Source organism: Anomaloglossus baeobatrachus, chromosome 5 (assembly GCF_048569485.1).
Source record: "Anomaloglossus baeobatrachus isolate aAnoBae1 chromosome 5, aAnoBae1.hap1, whole genome shotgun sequence".
NCBI lineage: Eukaryota > Metazoa > Chordata > Amphibia > Anura > Aromobatidae > Anomaloglossus > Anomaloglossus baeobatrachus.
This window is the reverse complement of record NC_134357.1, coordinates 566,617,179-566,624,361: the sequence shown is the minus strand read 5'-3', so window position 1 is coordinate 566,624,361 and position 7,183 is coordinate 566,617,179. Positions and strand designations below refer to the sequence as shown.

The following is a 7,183-nucleotide window of genomic DNA, read 5'->3' as shown; positions in this document are numbered from 1 at the left end:
GCTTTCATAATCTTGTATTGAGTTGTGACCTTCGGCACGCTCCGGCAGGTCACAAATTGCTGGAGACCGACCGGGGCAGTGATGATAGAAGATGAAGCCACTGGAGGGTGAGTATAATACAGGGAGCAGGGGACTTAGAATTAAGGCACTCCAGCGGTATATGAAGACATTTTCCTAGTCTCACTCTCAGCTAGTCCACTTTATAGACAATATCACCTCTCTAGCATGAAACACTTACAGTGTATCCACCCATATCCTGTCCACTGCCATTAACTTGAGAACGGCGGCAGCTATAGGAATAGAAGTGCTATGCAATGAAACTACCTATAGTGCCATCTGGTGGAAAACAATGGAGTTAGCATTTTTATCTCGAAAACAGAACGAGATAGAGAAAAAAGGTAAATTAAAAAATTGTAGGGCATCATCAATTCAATACGAATCATCACCTTGCATACAGAAATGCTATAATAAGAACGTGTAAAACTCCCAAGGTTGCGGACGTGAAGCGATACCTCATGGAGACCTTCCTACAAGTCATTGGGTATGGTGGCTCCATGGAGTGGCCTCCACGCTCGCCTGACCTGACCCCATTGGACTTTTTTCTATGAGGTCACATCAAACAGCAGGTGTATGCGACCCCTCCACCAACATTGCAGGACCTACGACACCGTATCACAGATGCTTGTGCAAACGTGTCACCTACCATATTGCACAACGTGCAGCAAAATACAGTATGCTGTCCAGAGTCCAGATGTGCATTGCAGCTGACAGTGGCCACTTTGAGCATCAAAGTTAAATGAGCGCCAAATGCGTGACCAGCATTCAATGTTTTTGGGGGGCATGGGTTTCATATCATAGCATTCCTGTATGCAAGGTGTCGATTTGTATTGAATTGATGATGCCCTACAATTTTTTAATTCACTTTTTTATCTCGTTCAGTTTTCGAGATAAAAATGCTAACTCCGTTGTTTTCCACCAGGTGGCGCTATAGGTGGTTTCATTGCGTAGCGCATGTCTACTTTACTATACCTAGACACCACTTCTATTCCTATAGCTGTCGCCGTTCTCAAGTTAATTGTGGTGGACAGGATATGGGTGGACACACTGTATGTATTCACTATAGAGAAGATTAAAGGAGTACCCTGGGGAGATAAAACAATTTTGTACTGTCGCTGCCCTCATACACTATAAAGATGAGCTGGCCACTGCCCTTCTAGTATCTTTAGATCACTTGTAAATCAATAAAATAGTAGCTGCTCCTCACGCCTCTTGTATGGGAAGTTACATCACAGACCAGTGTAAGGCTGTGTGCCCACGATCAGTGTTTGCTGCGTTTTGGATGCAGCATGCTTCAGCGTTGTACAATACAAGCATAGTGGACGGGATTTCTTGAAATCCCGTGCCCACTGTGCTTGTTTTGTCCGCAGCAAACACTGACCTGCGGTGCGTGTTTCCAGACCTCAGCATGTCAATTGTTTGCTACGCAATAACATGCGTCCTCCATAGTGAAAACACAGCGAGGAGGCCACAGCACACTGAACCCTGATCGTGGGTACAAGCAGCTGCGGTCTCCTGTATCCTCCTGTGGAGTTGATGCGCGGCCCCGCAGGTCAGGACTCACTGCGTATAGAACGCAGTGAATCTTCTTCGTGGGCACATACCCTTAAGCTCCATGCTGCAGCAGAGAAGAGTGGGGCATGACCGCTGCCTTCTTACTCTTCCTACCTCTCAGCCCCCTGATACTTGACTATCCAGTGTTAGAACAGGGGGTGTGGCAGGTAGGAAGAGCATGGAGCACCTCCTATTCACCATTTTTTCTTAGTATTTCTTTCTTAGGGCTAAGAGGTTCTTCTCCTCTGAAGCGAATTTTCCCTCTTCAGGGGCAAAAGCAATCTCCCCAACAGGGAGGCTGTCAGTTGTCCTTCTTCGCTCTACAGCTATCTCCCATCCGACTCTCAATATTCTGCTGAGTCAGTCACGAACGATCTAACACAAACATCCGGCTCCCTGCTGCGACTGACAGGAGCCGGATCCCCAGTGAGAGCCACTAAATTCTCTTAACGGCTCTCACTGAGCGTAACATTTGGGTGTTGAGTCTGCAAAACCCCACCCACCTGAATAAAACCCCGCCCACTCGTCCAATTAATTGGGGTTTTGCCGTAGGTGGGCTTGATTTCGGCAGTATTAACACAAGCTTAAATATGTGTTCACCTGCGGTGAACACATAATTAATAGGGAGTCATGAAAGATCCGAAAGAGCCGGCTCTTTTTGGTAAGCGGAACCATGGAACTGGATCACCAAAAAGAGCCGGACTGCCCATCAATACGCTGAGTAGCACTCGCATGTGTCTCAGCTGCAGTCATTGGTTGACTGCCCAGGGAAGCTTCTTCCAGCACATTCCAGAAGCTTTTAAATGCCAGAGCCCAGTCACATGACCAAGCCCCTGCAGGGGGGAAGATTAACTCTTTCAGTGATGCCTGTCATCAGGTCCCACAATATGTTATAGTATACAATATACACAGAAATCACAATGTTTACATGAAACACATTTTTCTGGTATCATATGGAGATGGCAACTTTGTGGGATACTACAAAACCACACACTACCAGCAGTACTAAGTTAGAGCACTAGTTTCTTTTTTGACCTCTGTCAGATCTGTTGAGAACTAGAGATGAGCAGAGTTGTGGAAGTTCGGTTCGGCGGGTACAACTGGACTTTAGAAAACGTTCAGTTGGAACCCAGACTTGACCTGAACCCCAATGGAAGTCACTAATTGGGCAGTTAGGATCTCTACAGCTAACCATCGACAAAACAGTTCCGGGCTGAGTGGGCAGGGTTTTTTCCCAAACATTTTGGGGTGCACACTATATTCGAAAATGCTGTTGTTACCCCCAGTGTGAGCCGTTCAAACAGTTCAATTGTCTCGCACTGGGCTGAGTGCCGAGTGTACCCAAGCAGAGTGATGCTCGCGTGAATGGTGTTCAGACCAAGCAGACTATGTTTTTTATTAAAAGTCTGTGTTTGGTACGAATACTAAACCTCAGGTTCGCTCACCTCTATTAAGAACACTTTGTCAGATTTCCTTCTCACATTGCCACTAGCGCACAGAGACAATCACAAAATAACTTCCTCCTCATCCCTGTCCAAAGTCATAGCTTGGACTGATTCCCCAGGTGACGAGTTGTGAAATACCTCCTTATAATAAACATGGTAAGGTGTAATCTTATGCCATGTACAGAAATCCATCCAGATTTACTGACAGTCTCTGCATCCAAACAGTTTGGGTTACAATTAAGTTCTTCCATATGTATTTTTTTTTACCTTCGCTTTCAAATCAAAATTTTCAGACATCTGCCCGCTTAGGTTTTCCACTGTTCTTGCTAGAGTGGTTTCATCTCTATACTGCTATCGGTTTGTTTTGTAGAACATAGTAGAAGAAACGGGAAATTCAGCCGCGCTGAATGTTTGGTTTTTTTCGCCTGCTGTCCTGATGAAGGGAGGAGAGACTCCTGAAACGCGTTGACCTGAACATGAAAGAATAAAGACATAAATTATCAATACATTCCTGATGTGGTGATAGCGCGGCTGAATTACCTGTTTTTTTCTACCGTGAAACATGGAGAAGGCTCTGTTATGTTCTGGGGCTGCTTTGCTGTATCTGGCACAGGGTGTCTTGATTCTGTGCAGTGTGCAATGAAATCTCAAGACTATCAAGGGATTCTAGAGAGAAATGTGCTGCCCAGTGTCAGAAAGCTTGGTTTCAGTCGCAGGTCACGAGTCTTGCAATAGGATAATGACCCAAAACCAGGGCCAGATTATAGGTGGGGCAGGCGGGGCTCCAGCCCCGGGGCCCCCACCACAAGAGCTTCTAAGGGGGCCCCCACCACTGTGGGCAGTAGCCGCCATTTTATTAATGCTGCGCGCCGACAACTAGCATATGCTGCTTCCTCCTCCTCTCCTGTCTAATCTCCTGTGGATCTGCCTGCATGCTGGCCGCATTCCCGAGCGTCGTGCACCCGCTGCCTACCGTGCAACCTCCAATATTCAACTCTGTAGTGCCACAGTGATTAATCCCCTTACACTGACTCCAGCTAGCTATATATAGATCGGAGGAAGCTGTATACCCTTGTGGGGGAGGGGAGAGCTGTATACCCTTGTGGGGAAGGGGGGAGAGCTGTATACCCTTGTTTGGGAGAAGGAGAGCTGTATACTCTTGTTTGGGAGGGGGGAGCTGTATACCCTTGTGGGAGAGGGGGAAAGCTGTATACCCTTGTGAGGCAGGGGGAGAGCTGTATACCCTTGTGGGGGAGGGGGAGAGCTGTATACCCTTGTAGGGGAGAGCTGTATACCCTTGTGGTGGAGGGTGGAGAGTTGTATACCTTTGTGGGGGAGGAGGAGAGCTGTATATCCTTGTGGAGAAGGAGGAGAGCTGTATACCCTTGTGGGAGAGGGAGGAGAGCTGTATATCCATGTGAGGGAGGGGAGAGAGCTGTATACCCTTCTGGGGGAGGAGAGCTGTATATCCTTGTGGGGGAGAGCTGTATACCCTTGTGGGAGAGAGCTGTATACCCTTGTGGAGCAGAGCTGTATACCCTTGTGGGGGGAGAGCTGTATACCCTTGTGGGGGAGTAGGGAGAGCTGTATACCCTTGTGGAGGGAGAGCTGTATACCCTTGTGGGGGGAGAGCTGTATACCCTTGTGGGTGAGGGACGAGAGCTGTATACCCTTGTGGGAGAGAGCTGTGTACCCTTGTGGGGCAGGGGAGAGAGCTGTATATACCCTTGTGGGGGAAGGGGGAGAGCTGTATATCCTTGTGGGGGAGAGCTGTATACCCTTGTGGAGAAGAGCTGTGTGCCCTTGTGGGGGAGAGAGCTGTATACCTTTGTGGGGGAGAGCTGTATACTCTTGTGGGGGAGGGGGAGAGCTGTATACCCTTTTGGGGGAGGGGGAGAGCTGTATACCCTTTTGGAGGAGGGGGGAGCTGTATACCCTTGGGGGAGGGGGAGAGCTGTATACCCTTGTGGGGGGGAGAGCTCTATACCCATGTGGGGGAACTGTGTACATTGGGGAGCTTCAAAAGGAGAAATGGGAGGAGCTATATACTGATACATAAAGGGAATATATGGAGGCATGGGGGTCTGGATCCATGGGGAGCCAGTATATGTAGACATGTGGGCTATATACAGAGACATGGAGGATTGTGTATATGAGGGATTGCGTACATGGGGGGCTGCATACATGGGGCGCTGCATACATAAGGGGCTGTGTACATGGGGGATTGCGTACATGGGGGGCCGCATACATGGGGGTGCTTTATGGAGGGCCTGGCCAGTAGGATTAAAGACGAGCTGCCCGGTCATGACATTGACACTTCCCTAGATGACCTTGTGTCCCTGGCAATCCGGATCGATCTCAGGTTTCAAGAATGCATCAGCAAGGTTATCAATGAAAAGATGTTGATGCAGCTGGGTCCGTCTGTCCAGAGCTCACTAAGTCCCCAGTCTTCTGTGTCTGCTGTCACTCCTGAGCCTATGCAGGTCGGCTGTATAAAGCTGACTGAGCAACAACAGGAACATCGCTGTGTCAGGGGATTGTGTTACTACTGTAGTAGCCCAGAACATCTCATCAGCACTTGTCCCAAAAAGTTGGGAAACTGTTAAGCCTTGGGCCTGTTGGAGAGGCAACCCTAGACAAGAGTAACTCCTCACTGCCATTGACTCTGTCAGTGTATGTGAAATGGGGGAACCCGATTCATAGGGATGGCCTATAGGACTTCTGGTTCTGCTGAAAACTTTGTGCAACTGACCGTGGTGGATCGGCATCAGATTCCTCTCTGACATCTCTAGACTCCACTGATGGTCTTGTCGGTTGATGGAAGAGCCCCAGCCGAAGACAAATTTTCGTTACTGAGTTTAAAAGGGGAATACATTACTTTTTTCTTTTTCCCTACTTATATTCCTTCCAAAGATATATTCCCAAGGGTATTTTTCTCTGTTACTACTACTTTGCTCTATGTAGTGTATTCCATACATGCAGAGACTCACAACACTTTGCTACAATAATAAACAAGACTACTTTAATTCACAATATTATACACAATACTAGCACATGCCAATACATATATGAATCAATATGAAATGCATATACTAAATTATATACAAATATAATACATTAGATCACCAGTAAATGTACCTTCACTAATACACCATTAAACCCACAATTGCCTAATAATGCACCACCCACATTGGCTAAAACACTCACACAATTACAGCCCACCCAACGCTAAGGCGGGCTTTACACGCTGCGACGTCGAGCGCGATAGCACCCGCCCCCGTCGTACATGCGATATCTAGTGCTTGCTGCCGTAGCGAACATTATCGCTACGGCAGCTTCACACGCACATACCTGGTCGGCGATGTCGCTGTGACCGCCGAACAATCCCTCCTTCAAGGGGGAGGTGCGATCGGCATCACCGCGACGTCACAAAGCGGCCGGCCAATAGAAGCGGAGGGGCGGAGATGAGCAGGACATAACACCCCACCCATCTTCTTCCTTCCGCATTGCCGGTAGACGCAGGTAAGGAGATGTTTGTCGTTCCTGCGGTTTTACACACAGCGATGTGTGGTGCTGCAGGAACGACAAACAACATCGTATCTGCAGCAGTAACGATATTATGGAAATGAACGACGTAACACAGATCACCGATTTTTTTTACGCTTTTGCGCTTGTTCATCGTCGCACCTAGGATTTACATATTGCGATGTCGCTACCGGCGCCGGATGTGCGTCACTAACGACTGGACCCCGACGATATATCGGTAGCGATGTCGCAATGTGTAAAGCCCGCCTAACACTATCCTTATATGAGATTATACTCATAATAATAATAATCTTTATTTCTATAGCGCCAACATATTCCGCAGCGCTTTACAATTCAGGAGGCTCATATACATATACATATCATATACATAAACATATACAAACAGGTAACAATTATAGAAGATACAATCTCATATCATCTCAATACTCATCCATGTGTTGCTCATGCTTCATGTTGGCCATGAGAGAGACAAGAGCCAAGAGAGCAAACCACAGACAGTTTGGGCTTACCGTATTTTCTGGACTATAAGACGCACTTTTTTTCCCCCAAATGTTGAGGGAAAGTGGGGGGTGCATCTTATG

At 47.6% G+C, this 7,183-nt stretch overlaps 1 protein-coding gene across 1 annotated transcript in view; it reads left to right on the top strand.

Annotated features, from left to right (window-relative positions):
- Window positions 1–7,183, top strand: part of LOC142313041 (gastrula zinc finger protein XlCGF66.1-like) — a 236,184-nt gene that overhangs the window by 181,738 nt on the left and 47,263 nt on the right. The window lies entirely within an intron of this gene.